Source organism: Scomber japonicus, chromosome 2, assembly GCF_027409825.1.
Source record: "Scomber japonicus isolate fScoJap1 chromosome 2, fScoJap1.pri, whole genome shotgun sequence".
Classification (NCBI taxonomy): Eukaryota; Metazoa; Chordata; class Actinopteri; order Scombriformes; family Scombridae; genus Scomber; species Scomber japonicus.
This window is the reverse complement of record NC_070579.1, coordinates 9,932,232-9,946,428: the sequence shown is the minus strand read 5'-3', so window position 1 is coordinate 9,946,428 and position 14,197 is coordinate 9,932,232. Positions and strand designations below refer to the sequence as shown.

The following is a 14,197-nucleotide window of genomic DNA, read 5'->3' as shown; positions in this document are numbered from 1 at the left end:
AATGGTGAGGCAGTCCCCTCCAGTTAAACTGTGGTGCAATTTGAACACAAACGCAGCTCAATGCTCAAATAGATAAATTGGATCATTTAGACGCACAAACAGCCTCTCTCTCTCTTCTTGATAAAATGCTACATTATGTCCCTGAAACAGTGAGGGGTACAAAACAGACTGGGGTACTTTGTGCCTCGCTAATGAGTTAAGAGCATATTATGTAGCATCAGTATGAAGACACACATATACTTCTTGCTTCACATGAAGTCTAGAAATGGCAATGATACGCATTTTTCATTGCAAAGATCACTTTTACAACTCTCTTTATAGCTGCAGCCGTCTGTGCATCTAAATGCAGCTCAGCAGTTTCATGATAAAAAAGCACCAAAGCTAACACAACACAATGCAAACAGCTCTGAACATGATCAGCTTCAGTTTTAGACAAACAAAAAAACACTACCACCCAAAGCACACTGCCATAAAAACCAATTCCCGTAGGTATTATTCATCAGCAAATAGTTAACTGCTTCCTGTAAGCGTGGCATCCCAGAAAACACACAGACATTAATAACTGTATTCAAAGCTAAACTGTCTCTGTTGGATGATCAATTTGTTGGAATTAGGAATTATAAAGTCTAGATTAATCCATTATCCTCTTTTTTTTCTTCTGCAGTGAGATCAGTTTAAACAATCCTTCACCAAAGAACTGGACTGGAATCTCTTGGCCTTTGCCAGACAAGCCATTAAGTTGCTTGGTATTCACGGAGCCAGACTATCCTCAGGACATATTCAATCTAAATAAATCTGCAGTGTCAGCTGTGTGATATAGCACCTCTTTTTTTCTTTTTTCTTTGGGGGGGGGTTTAGTTTAATTCCTTAGAAGTGTATTAATTTCTTATGAGGTTATCCGGGGCGGTCCTTATTCCAGGCGAGGTGGACAGTCTCCACTACGTGACACTCCAGGAAACCAATGAGAAATTAAGCTCTCAAGTTGAAACAGATGTTTAATGTACAACAGGGTTTCCAAATCTGCATGGAACAAAATGACAAAGACAAAAACAAAAATCTCATGGAAAATATTGTGCGGTTTTTATAAAAAAAAAAAAAAAAGACATTGGTAGCATCACTAGGGGTCAATTTTCATTACATTAAGACAGCACTCATTTTGCTTGCTATTTGAGCTACTAATGTAAAGTTTTTCTTGAGGCATCTGCTTGAAATAAAAAAGTTCTTGCTCATTGAAGACAGACCAGCATGAGAGTGCTCTGTAAATTTCAATGCAGTCTTCCCACTAAACTGACATTTTTGCCTCAGGAGAAAAGTTCACAGAGCGTTCAAAATGGAAACGGGTTCATCCTCAGAGGTGTGTGAATTTGCTTTGTAAATTTTATGTTAATTTTCTTGCTAAATTTAGTGGAAATGGCACAACAGAAAAGGTCAAGAGTATTAGGATTATAGTATAATTAGCTAATTATATTTAATACCCTCATTCAGTTGGCAAAGCACACTACAATCTTTACATGTCCATCACTCAGCTATATATAGTCCTATCTATTTATTACTTACATGCATGCTGCAGCTACGCTCATAATTCATTAAAAACTACTAAAAGCACTGAGATGGGAGACTGGCAGCAAACGCAGGAGACCTGCAGAGAGGCAGTGTGACACTGTTCCACAGCCATTCTGAGAGGAGGCGGAGGCGAGAGACAAAAATAGGTCGAGAGAGGTGGGAGGGTGACATGAAATGACAAAAAAAAGAGAGGAGACTGTGTTTGTGTGTTACAATCAAGCGGCAACTAAAATGGCTCGAAGCTGGAGCCAGAACGGGAGCACTATACAGTGCAATACCACCGGCAACCACTAGATGCTGGCCTCCAAAATATCCCAGATTGACTCCCATTCAAAAATCGTCTTCTCTCTAGAAAAGCTAAGTAAATAATATCTTTCAATAAGTCTGTATGGACTCACATTGCCAAATCCAGGCTCTCTAATAAGTGTGCTGGTAGTCATTTTAGAAATTATTAAAAATATTTAAGAGATTAAATAAGATTTGTAGTAGCTGTGATGTCTGCCATGTTGATTGTGATTCACTCTGGGACTCGAAAGTTTATTGGTACTTGATTAGGATTACCTGCTGCTAGCACAATTTAGTTAAAAGTAGCTAACCTTAGCGAGAGAGTGCTACTCCAAGTGGAAAAGATGGTGTGTTGACCAGAAACTGCAACAGGGTAAAGGTTACATATGTGACCTTGTGATAATGAACACAATCTTGAAACCTTTGAGTGTAATAAGATAAAGAATAGAAGGTGCTAAAACAACCCCAGTATAACAGCTCAATGTGCACCTGCAGAGGACTGTGGAGCTGCATTAAAATTAAACTTCATGTCGGACTTCTGCATGCAATCCAAAATTAGAGAGAGATATTTAAAGTTTAAACAGGTTGTCTGTGATCTCGTTTTAGGGCAACACTTTGGTGCTGTGGTGTTTTTTGAGATACAACTCACGGAAATTGCTTCTAACAATCAAAACCCAGTGTGGGCAGTGCTGTGACACATTTTTCTTTAGACTCTAGACTTTTCAGACAAAAAAGCAAAAGAAACTGTATCAAGGTTGAACCCTTTAATCCATATAAACACACAAAAGAGAGTTGTTAAAAAAAAAAAAAATCTTTATATGAGACTAAAAATGTGAATTGCCAATCGTGCAACGCGACTCAATTTCAAATGAAACTCATATAATCAGACCAAGGACGCCAAAGTCTGTTTCTTTCTCTCTAAATGTGTCACAAAAAAAGTGACAAAAAGTGGAAAAGTCACAATGACGTGCCACTATGTATCAGAATCAGTCAATCGCAGTAATGATCAATGAAACTGTCGATGTTGTCATGTGACCAATCCTGGTAAATCCGCCATCAACCTATGACAATCTGCCAAGGTGACAGCGCGCCTGGATATTAAAGGGAATGGGAGATGAAAAACCGGACTTAAGTAACACGCGGTAAACCAATCAGTAGATTTGGACCCGCCCCAAAGGCACTTCACGTCATGCGCTATAGGTCGTTAAAATAGGGCCCTATTGTAGAAGCAGATATGTGTGAGTCATAGTAAAAAAAGTTGTACCAGTTGGGGATGTCGCAACAAAGTCTTTTAAAAGGAATTGTTTCGTACCATATCGATATCCAAAAAAGGAGATCAGGAAGTGTTGTTTAGACTTCCAGGAAATTGAATCTTGGCTGAACTCGCCGAACAGTAGTATAAGAGTCTGAAGAGGTGTAGTTCGGGGCTGTTTTCGCTGTTCTTCAATATTCATTGTTGGTGTCTGCTGTGTTTGCTGCATCTTCAATAAAGTCCCAATTGGCTGTTCGACGACTTCTGTTCTCAGTCTCTTACTTTAAAGATTACTGAAGTTAAGTAATCAAGTAATTATCTTACACTATGTGTCATTTATTTGTGTTGATAGAGTTAGCATGAACCCTTCTACACATCCACAGGGTTTTATATGTCAAACATAACTACTGCACGTGAAGGGACATTTCCACTGAGCTCAAGCACATCTGCAGTGTTTAACTCTCTAGTGGCTTTTATTATTGGTATTGGTCTTATCTGAATCTTTCTAAAAGGCCACATCAGTCTGTTTTAAACGGCTACGGCTAGTTTGTTAAGCATGTTTGGTGTAACTCATGTTATCTGCCTTGGATTGGAACCAAAAAATGTAATGGCAACCCTAAGAAAATTTGCCAAGATAAAGAGAAAGTCAGCGGATCACCAGTAATTTGGGACGTTGGTGCCAGATGTCATGAACAGTTACTGAGACATTTCTGGACCAAAGTGGTGACTGACCAACATTGCCAGCATGTCTAATATAATAACAGGATTAAAATCTCTCATCCTCACTGTGCAATCAGTTTGAACTAGAACATAAAAAAAGTAGGCTACACCATATTCAAACTGTCATGACAACTTGGACACATGACCGAGATGCAATCAGTCATCAAATCACAGGATTCATCATCTACCATTGTTATGGTTCACATGTGAAAAGTGATTATTTTATTTTATTTTTAGCGCATAGGCCGAAAGGTGAATTACAGCACATAAAAAAATCAGTGAGCCGGCACTACAGAAATTACTCTCTATAATTGCCGCCAATTTCCTCCTGTGGTCATGAGGTTTCTGGGGCCTAAAAATGGGGTCAGTAAAGGTTAAGAACCCCATGCTATGGCAACACTTTCAGACTGTAAAACCCACACAGCCGCTTTCTTGTTAGTAAATCAAAAGAAACCAAATGCTTTTTCTTTTTGCGCTGGATAAAGTGACAACTAAATTAAAGAATGAGCCACTTTCACACAACATTTGATTACAGGCTTGCGTGGTAAACGTCCCTCAACTTTAAAAACGATGTTTAGAAACCAGATTTCCGATAAAAGCTGCAACAAAAGACAAAAGACTGGATTTGACACCATGGTGTGTTTAGAAGTGTCAGATGAATGTAGAGGTTTAGAGACAAGCAGAGGCTAATGTAGACAAACAGTGTTAATGTGCAGCGCTTATTAGAGAACAAGACTGCTGTTGATTCCAGTACAGTGCCTCTCATTATGTGTGTGTGTGTGTGTGTGTGTGTGTGTGTGTGTGTGTGTGTGTGTGTGTGTGTGTGTGTGTGTGTGTCAATGTGGGAGTGTGTGAGAGAGAGAGAGAGAAAATGAGAGAGAGCATTGTGGGGTCAAGCCTGATCCTGGGCACTGAATACTGTATATGTCTGTGTGTGTGTGTGTGTGTGTGTGTGTGTGTGTGTGTGTGTGTGTGTGTGTGTGTGTGTGTGTGTGTGTGTGTGTGTGTGTGTGTGTGTGTGTGTGTGTGTGCATGCACTGGCTCGCCAGTCTGTCTCCAAGATAGTGCTGTTGAAACACAATGAGGTCCATTCAACTCCACACCCACCTCTTCTCTAGAATAGTGCTGTATCACAGCTCCTGAGGGGGTGTGTGTGTGTGTATATCTATATATATATGTGGGTATGTGGGTGTGTGGGTGTGTGTGTGTGTGTGTTTTCAACTCATGCACTCACATAATCCTCAATAAAGCCATCTTTGAATTGTAATTACATTGATGTAATACCATGAGCAAATGTGACGACGGGATGGTGTGTCAGCCTGTGAATTATAATAACTACAGACCTTTATCGTGTAATGTCACTGCACCGAGATGAGCTTTATGAGAGCTATTCATCATGTCGCATGTTAAACTCGTACTGCGCGGCCATTAAAGCTCATCAGCGATACATAAATACCCGTTTTCATATATTAAAAAAAACACAATATAGATATAAAAACACATCTAGCTGCACTGTGAGAAGCTGTAATCCCCTGTGACAGCATGATGTATGGCTATATTATTTTCTCTGAGTATAATATTATATGCTAGAAGGTAAGTTGAGTCAAGCGTTTCCCAGAGTGAAGAGTTGCACCAAGATGTTTCAGAGTCCAGTTTGGATCCATTAAAGCGGCAGTATAAATGGCACAGCTCAGCACAAGATCAAAGACTTACTGTCATCTACAAGCTGAAAGGACTGTATGTTGCCCCCCCCGCAGACCGCTGCCAGGATAATTAGTCTAGCCAAACACAACCTCACAAAACTTAACAATAAAGCCATCACACACACACACATTATAACCTTAATAGCACAAGACATCAAACACCCACTCACCTTACCTTACCCATCTGTGTAGAGTGTGGAAGTGCAGAACAGTCATTTCCTTTTAGGTAATAGTAAAGTCTAAAGTCTAAAAGTCAGCACACTGCTCAACATCTGACTGATAAGTATGAAAAGGAGGCAACACTTACAACGCTTAACATCCGTTTCAAGACTAAGCAGGAAACTTAACATTCATCTTTTCATTAGTATGTCCCCCCCCCCCCCCGACCATCTTCAGATCATCATTTATAGTGAAAGTAGGAACCAATATGAAGCACTTTTGTATCACAGCTGCAGTCATTTTGGGAGAGAGTGTAGTTGGAGCGTTTTTCATATGCAGAATTTATTTTGGCAGCCCACATAAATAGATTTGCTCTCCACCCACTTAGATTGCTTTGTATTATTATTATTATATTTATTTCTTGCCTTTCCTGTGTGTATGTGTGGAAACGCAGATGAAAGTGCATCTCTGATTGAGAAGTCTGCCGGGGGGGCGGTGGTGTTCAGACTACAACAAACAGAGGTGGAGGGTACTTTAGTTTTTACTTATGTACAATTTTAAGTTACCTTTAGTGTATTTGCATTGTATGTTACTTTATATCTCTACTCCACCTCATTTCAGAAGGAAAATCTCACTTTATTCTCTTAATTTATAATATATTTATTTGAAACCTAGTCACTCGTGTTGTTAAATGTTCTTCCATATGATCATATTATATAACAAGGATACACTTTACAATTAAATTATGTAATATATCCAGCTGTATGTAATATGTAAAGAATTAACTGCACTTTAATCAACAACTAAATATGATTATGATTACAATAATGATAATCCAGTATCATATAAAATAATATTCACTTAATGTAAATAAAAATGTGCTGCATTATACTGCTTTATTTTATGAGGCCATACCAGTGACCTTCGTCCACTTCTAAATTTAGACACACTCCAATTTAATTAATGTGACTTTTACTGTGTGTACTTTGATATTACTTATAGGACATATTAGATGCAGTGTTCACTTGATACTAGTGAGACTTAATACACAGCAGGTGAGCTGAACATCCAACAATATGAAATGTATTTACAGGTAATTGTAGTAACTAGGGACTACGGATGCAAATTAGCAACTTTGCTATAATCCGGCATATTTACAGAGATGTCTCATATCAATGTTCATCAATATGCACTGTCCCTATCCAAAAATAAACTATTACTACAGTATTACTATTAAGCACAAAATTAGGCACATATGGAGAATAAAGTTTCTAATAATCACTGAATAATTTATTAGTGTTTACTTGCATATACAGTAAATTGAGCTCTTTTATTCATGTATTCCCTATGATTTGTACCAAAATACATACTTCTTTCAAGGGAAGTTATCAAAAAAAGTACTGAGTGTTAAACCTAAAAAATAATAATACTGAAATGGGCCACTACTACTACTACTACTACGACTGTGACGTGACCATGTGCGGATTTATTTTACATGAAAAAAAACAAGTAACATGGTATGTTTAGGTCATATTAGTGATCCACTGACACAAATATTATCTTACATTCACAAACAAATAGTGTAAAATGATGTCTGCTACCTGATATAACCAGCATTGTGGTGGGTGCTTTAAATATGTGTAACATGGATATACTATAAGTGGCCTGCAGCGGTGCCTTCATTGCATGCAGAACATAACAGATCATGTGTATCCCTGTATTCTGTAAAAGTGTATAAAAGGTATATAGGACTGACCTCTTATCTCACACTGCGGTTAAATGTGAGCTCCTGTTTGTAGCATGTGACCTAGATGCTACAGGGTGCACACCTGATCTCTCACATGACCTTTCTGCACAATCCATTGCTGCCAGATAATAGCCGTGGCCCATTCACCATCTACAACAGAGAGAGAGTGGTGTCTGCTTACACAACCTTTATAAGAACAATAAACCAGTGAAGTCAAAACGTCAAGAGAAAACTCTGTGTTTAGTATTTGACTATGGAGGCAGGAAGGAGAGGATGTTGTAAGTGCTTTCATGTGAGCTTAATGTTATGCTGGAAACACACAGGAAGACTTAAAAGTGAGAGAAGATATTTACTGACTGATAATCGCAGATTAGCAAACTACAAAATGAGATCCAAATCTGTTTAAATTCCATTAATATGTTTGGGATATATAACAAAACCAGGCTTTAGGACAAGCAATGTGTTCCTGGCTTATTGGAAATGTTGAGCATGTGCTTCTAATTTCGCTTCAATTTCACTCGAATTTCACTCGAATCTCAATTTAATATCAACACTTTTTGCGCCAAAGAACACAAGTGGGGGGTTTGCACATTTTTTTCTGACTACAACTCTTAGGACTTCCTGACTCATCCATTTTTGCATTTCTTAAGAAAAGAAAAAAAAAGAATAATATGAGAAGTATTGGTGGAGAGCCAACGGTGTGGAGTTTGAGTCAGAGCTTTTATCACTAGAGGAGCAACCAGTAGTCAAACAGGACAAAGAGTGTACAGCCATGCTAGCAGCTCTCTGAGGCTTTACTCATCCTGCACAATGTGTCATCCTCACAAAATATCTAATAATAGCGTGACACAGTTTCAGCTTCCTGTGTTTCAAACTAAAATGCTTGCTCCAACAATGTAACAAAATGTAATTTATTTCAATTAAATACTCTCCAAGCATTTGGTAGAAAAAAAGACATTGACACATTTGAGTGTAGGTGTCCCACATTACACTAAATCACCCTAAATTCACCACTTCGCTCAGTCCTTTTGCACGTTGCTCCGCTCCGCACACATGAACCTCAGCAGAAGGTAGCATGGAGACGCCTACACAATCTGTGCACTTAACACCTAACATGCTGAACTCGCCGTTTATTATTGAAATGAGGATGCACATTGATAAACTGAGAGTGCAATGCATGCTGTTATTATGCACACCCACATTTTCTGTTTGAGAACGAACGTTAACCATTAAACAGGAAGTTCCCGCAGCTGGAGTAAGCGCTGACTTGGCACATTATAATATAAAGAAATCAATATGAAGTCGACATGGGAATCTTTCTCATCTTTACCATACATCCCATGTGGCTGAACGCAGCTTTAGGCACAGCGGTGCTTTAAGGAGAACGCTAATGTTAGCATGCTAACAGCTTCAATGCTACATGCAAATGTTTGAATAGCTCAACATGCTAAGATTTGCTACTTAGCAGTAAAACACAAGCTTCAGGCGTTGCTGATGGGAATGTCATTCGTTTGGATACTTACTAAACAAATGTACATTTTGACCTGATTATAATAGCAAAAGAAAAGTAAGAGGGTCACAAAAACCACTATGCTTCAACCTCTACGGAAAAAAACTGCAATTCAATCCATTCAATCAGAAACTAACCGACAAAATGACTGACTGACTGGTAAATATGTAAATAACTTGGAGTGTGTTTCCCATATTTCTGTCTCTTAGGAATAAAGTCTTAATTTTCGCACACATTCAAGAATATTGTCATATTGATCTTTTTCAAACTTACAAAGTTTGGAGAAGATTGTGAAGCGTGTTAGCAAGCGTGTTAGCATGCTAAGTTGCTGATGGGAATGTCATTCTTCTGGATACTTACTAAACAAGTGTAAATTTTGACCTGATTATGCTTCAACCTCTACGGACCATAAATAATGATGGAAAAAAACTGTAATTCAATCCATTCAATCAGAAACTAAAAGTTACACCAGATGACTCACTGACTGGAAAAAAGTCTGTGTGTTGCCCGAGAATGTTGAAAAAAACTCATATTTCTGCCTTTTGGGGATAAAGTTTTAGCTTTTGAACACATTCAAGACTATTGTCATATTGATCTTTTTCAGATTGTGAAGCCCATTTCATCCATTAAAATCAATTTCACATTTAAATATTTTTTGGTTTGTCTAAAACATAGAAAACAAACCATCTTAGAGCAAAGAGAGTAATAACCCCCCCATGAGAAGACCCTAAGACAGAAGTGTCAAACTCATTTTCATTCAAGGGCCATATACAGACCAATTTGATCTCATGTGGGTTGGATCATTAAAAAGATGGAAGGAAAGAAGGAAGAAAGGAAGGAAATAAGATGGGAAGGAAGGAGGAAGGAGAGGCAAAAGGAAGGAGGGAAGAAAGGTAGGAAAGAGAGCTAGTGAAGGACGGACAGACAAGGAAGGAAGGGAGACAGAAAGAAAGGACAGAAGGAAGAATGGAAGGACAGAAGAAAGAAAGGAAGGAAGGAAGGAAGGAAGGAAGGACAGATGGAAGGAAGGAAAAGAGCACTGGATGGCAGGTGGGCCGGATCGCACCCCTCGGCGGGCCGTATCTGGCCGCACCCCTGCCCTAAGATAAGACTGAAACTACAGAGGAAAAAAATAAAAACATCAAAAATGTTTGTTCTCTCAGAGCTCAGAGATGTGGATGTGTGTGTTGCAGCAGAGGTCAGAGGTCATGGCCAGTCAGGAGCTTTTGGTTTTAGTGCTTAATTGTAAATCACTTCACTGTAGTGGGGATCATCTTATCAGCGGTGGTGGGAACTGAAGCTGTGATCTTATGGGATGGTGTGTCAAAGCATCAGGCCACCCAGCTGCTCTAACACTCAGATCTGTAAATCTTTTAACAAAAGACACATGACAGCAGGATTACACACACACACACACACACACACACACACACACACACACACACACACACACACACACACACAGATAACTAATGATATGCAGCTATGTTCATAACAAGATGATGCCATGAAGAGACAGCGAGGTGTGATAGGATGAATATTCCCACATCCCGCCATCCTCATTAAAATGCATCCTTCATTGACTGCCTCTCTTTCTCAAAGCCTCAGGTGATTACAACAAGCTGGAGGAGGGAAGTAGAATGTAACACTTTCACAAGCTGTGACGATAATCTAAAATAATAAACGCAGTAAAACATCCCAAAGTCAATACACGCGCTTTTAAACAAAACCTCACGGATCAAGTCTTAAATGAAACTCTATTCTCTCTAACTCTCTTTTGGAAACTGTTTTCATTAAATATGAAGACCAAATATTAAAAAAAAAGTATTATAATCTTTCATCCACTGCAGGGTTTCAACAAAAAATTGTGATAATGGACCTTGTGGAAGAAAGCAGCCAATACTGATCATGATGAAAAGCGCTAAATCACATTATTATCACTACAAAGCCTTTAAAAAGACCAAGAATGTGTCTAAATGAATGCCAGTCCTCCAGTTCAGTCCTGCTCTCACGTTGCCTTGCAGACAGCATCTGACCCCGTCCCCTTCCCAGCATGCCACAAAGATTAAAAAGTGTTAATTTGTTAATTTTTTTTAAGTGGACACAGCTGAATATGACATTGAAACCCAACCTGAACAAAAAAAAAAAAAAAACACAAAGCAGATTTTTTAAATTTGGTTCAATGTCAACTGAGTCATCTTATGAAGAGCGTCATGTTGTGCTCATCAACTCATACCGCCAGCTGTGAGAAAAGCAAAGCCTCAGTATGTTTTAATCTGTGCTGCTGGGCTGCATGTGCGTCAGTAATGAAAGAATTTAAGATTAACCTACTATCCCACAGCTACTGTAGGTCGCTCCAAATGACAGCATTAGTACGTAGAAAAGACTGAAGCTCTTCCTACACACAGCTGTTTCTTCACTGGCACTGAGAGCAAATCTGACAATGAAAACTCCTCATGATTAATGTTGTTAACCCCTCCTGTTGTCCTCGAGTCAAGGAAGGAAGGAAGGAAGGGAGGGAGGAAGGAAGGAAGGGAGGGAGGGTGGAAGGAAGGATGGAAGCAAGTATGGATGGAAGGAAGTATGGATGGAAGGGAGGAAGATGGAAGGAAAGGAGGAAGGAAGGAAGAAAGGAAAGGAGGGAGGGAGGAAAGAAAAGAAGGAAGAGAGGAAGGTAGGAAGGAAGGAAGAAAGGAAGGAAGGAAGGATGGAAGGGAGGAAGAAGGAAGGAAGGAAGTATGAATGGAAGGGAGGAAGATGGAAGGAAGGAAGGAAGGAAGAAAGGGAGGGAGGGAGGAAGGGAGGAGGGAGGAAGGAAGGAAAGAAGGACAGGAAAGAAGGAAGGAAGGGAGGGAGGGAGGAAGGAACGAAGGATGGAAGGGAGGAAGATGGAAGGAAAGGAGGAAGGAAGGAGGGAAGGAAGGAAGAAAGGAAACGAGGGAGGGAGGAAAGAAAAGAAGGAAGAGAGGAAGGTAGGAGGGAGGAAGGTAGGAAAGAAGGACAGAGGAAGGAAGGAAGGAAGGAAGGAAGGAAGGAGGAAGTATGGATGGAAGGGAGGAAGAAGGAAGGAAGGAAGGAAGTATGGATGGAAGGGAGGAAGATGGAAGGAAAGGAGGAAGGAAGAAGGAAGAAAGGAAAGGAGGGAGGGATTGACTCGAAACTAGTTGTGATGTCACAAGTCGTGCTCGTAGGACACTTTTCACCTACAGGAGATGAAGGTGAGAACCAACTTTTACCAAATTTTCCACATACATTCATGATTCTGCAAAGTTAAACCTTAACATCCACGCCAAGGGCTTTAAATTTCCCAAATAGCACCACACACACACCTCACTACTAATTTACGGAGGGCTCTGACAGAACGTCACCAAGTTAGCGCTAGCATTAGCAACTCATGCTACTTCTAACAGTTCCCAGTCTCTAAAGGCTCGTATCCACAGAGCGCTACGCCCAAATCAGACAGAGGTAAACAGCACAGCAGCATTTTAATTAACAGAAGAATCATCCTCTTCAGGGATCCGTGTGTTACTATCTGTGTTTAGAAGTCCGTTTCAGGCATTTCAGATCCAGTATTTGAAATAAAAATTGAGGAAATGAACGGTTTATTTAAATCATGCTCAGATCTTTTTTAAAAGCATCGAATCCCAATCACAGCTGAAGCGTACGGTGTTGTAACTATCATTTTTCATCATGTACTTTTAGACTTCTCTGTAAGGAGAGACGCTGATTACCTTTCCGAGGCCTGATGATAATTATTGAGTGGGTTTGCATGATAGCACTACAGGTGCTATGAATAGCAGCATGATGGTGATGTGTGAGGACTCCGTTTCTTTGCCTCTGCTTCTCATACTCAGACTTTATATTTATATGCAGTTTACAATATAGAAGACCTACATCTACATCCTTCTGTGGCTAAATGTGGGAATGAATGTGAAAAATGCATATCAATGACAAGCTTTATAAATCACATTTCATCACGGTTAATCAATTAGTTTATCATCAGTACATTTATTTATTGTGTGGGTATTTTTGTGTTAGTTTGTTTTTGTTGTCTATCCACTTTCTTTTCTTTTTTTCTTTATTAATTTTTTTAAATTGACTTATTTTTTATTATTTTTTATTTTATTTTATTATTATTTTTATTTTTTATTTTATTATCATCATTATTATTATTATTATTATTTTCTTCTCATTTATTCTTGGTTATTGGTATTTTATATATTTTTTATTTATTCATTTTTTAAATTAATTAATTAAATAACTTATTTTATTTTTTATTATTTTTTTATTTATTTATTTATTTATTTTTTTCTTGGTTATTGGTATGGGGTTTTTTGTGTCTAGATGTTTGTGAAGAAAAAGTTTATACCTTGTTTCTGTGTATTAATCTTAAAATCAATAAAAAATAAGTGGGAAAAATTTGTTTTAGCGTTTCTTTTAAGGAAAAGTGTATCATGCATTAAAGTAAACCTTCGGATTTTGGACTGTTGAGCCAACATAAGACATTTAAAGACATCATCTGGAGCTTTTTTCACTATATTTTTTAACATTTTGTGGATTTTTATCAGATTAAACAATAATGAAAATAATCATTAGACGCAGCCCTTCCGTGTCTAGACAAGCCTTTTTCAGATCACAAGCAACACTCCCACTATAATCCATACAGCTGTCTGCACTGACTCCACGCAGGCTCACGTCTCAGCAGTGTCTCATGGACGTAACCGTGACCTGAAGGCAAGGCTAAGTCCATTTCCCTCCATTTAAAATGCATCACTAGAGTTGTGTGTACTGACTTTTGTGCACTTTAAACACACAGGTGACCTAAACTCAACAAAGCACCTGTAAAATGTTCCTATCAGTGGACAAATAAAGGATCACCCTATGTGTTGATATGCTGCTCACGCTATGTTGAAACCAATAATGTTTGTCTTTCATTAGGACGACATAAAAGCATAAAAAGCAGTAAATCATCACATTTAGAGATAGGAACTAGTGGATGTTTGTCATGAATGATTAACAGATGTGTTATCTTATTCTGGGACTACACAGTTCTACCTTTGTGAACGTGTTGTTGAGTCTTATGTCTCATCTGGCCTGAATGTGTAACTACTGTCACGGAGTATAAAGAACCACAATGGTATCAAGGCTTTCCTCTTAGCTGCAGCCTGCTGGTGGGTGGGCAGGATTTTGGGGACGCACAGCGAATAAACAGTGTAATCAAGTAGGAGGTACTCCACTGAGATTCAACAAGGGGGAAC

The 14,197-nt window shown here is 38.8% G+C and overlaps 1 protein-coding gene across 2 annotated transcripts in view; it reads right to left on the bottom strand.

Moving 5' to 3' along the window:
* Window positions 1–14,197, bottom strand: part of mgat3b (beta-1,4-mannosyl-glycoprotein 4-beta-N-acetylglucosaminyltransferase b) — a 64,957-nt gene that overhangs the window by 41,423 nt on the left and 9,337 nt on the right. The window contains exon 1 of one of the 2 annotated variants that reach the window (XM_053331897.1): window positions 7,439–7,560. The exons of the other annotated variant lie outside the window; for it this stretch is intronic. The gene's annotated coding sequence lies outside the window, so the exon portion shown is untranslated. Of the gene's footprint in view, window positions 1–7,438; window positions 7,561–14,197 lie in introns of those variants that run through there. 2 annotated transcript variants of the gene reach the window in all.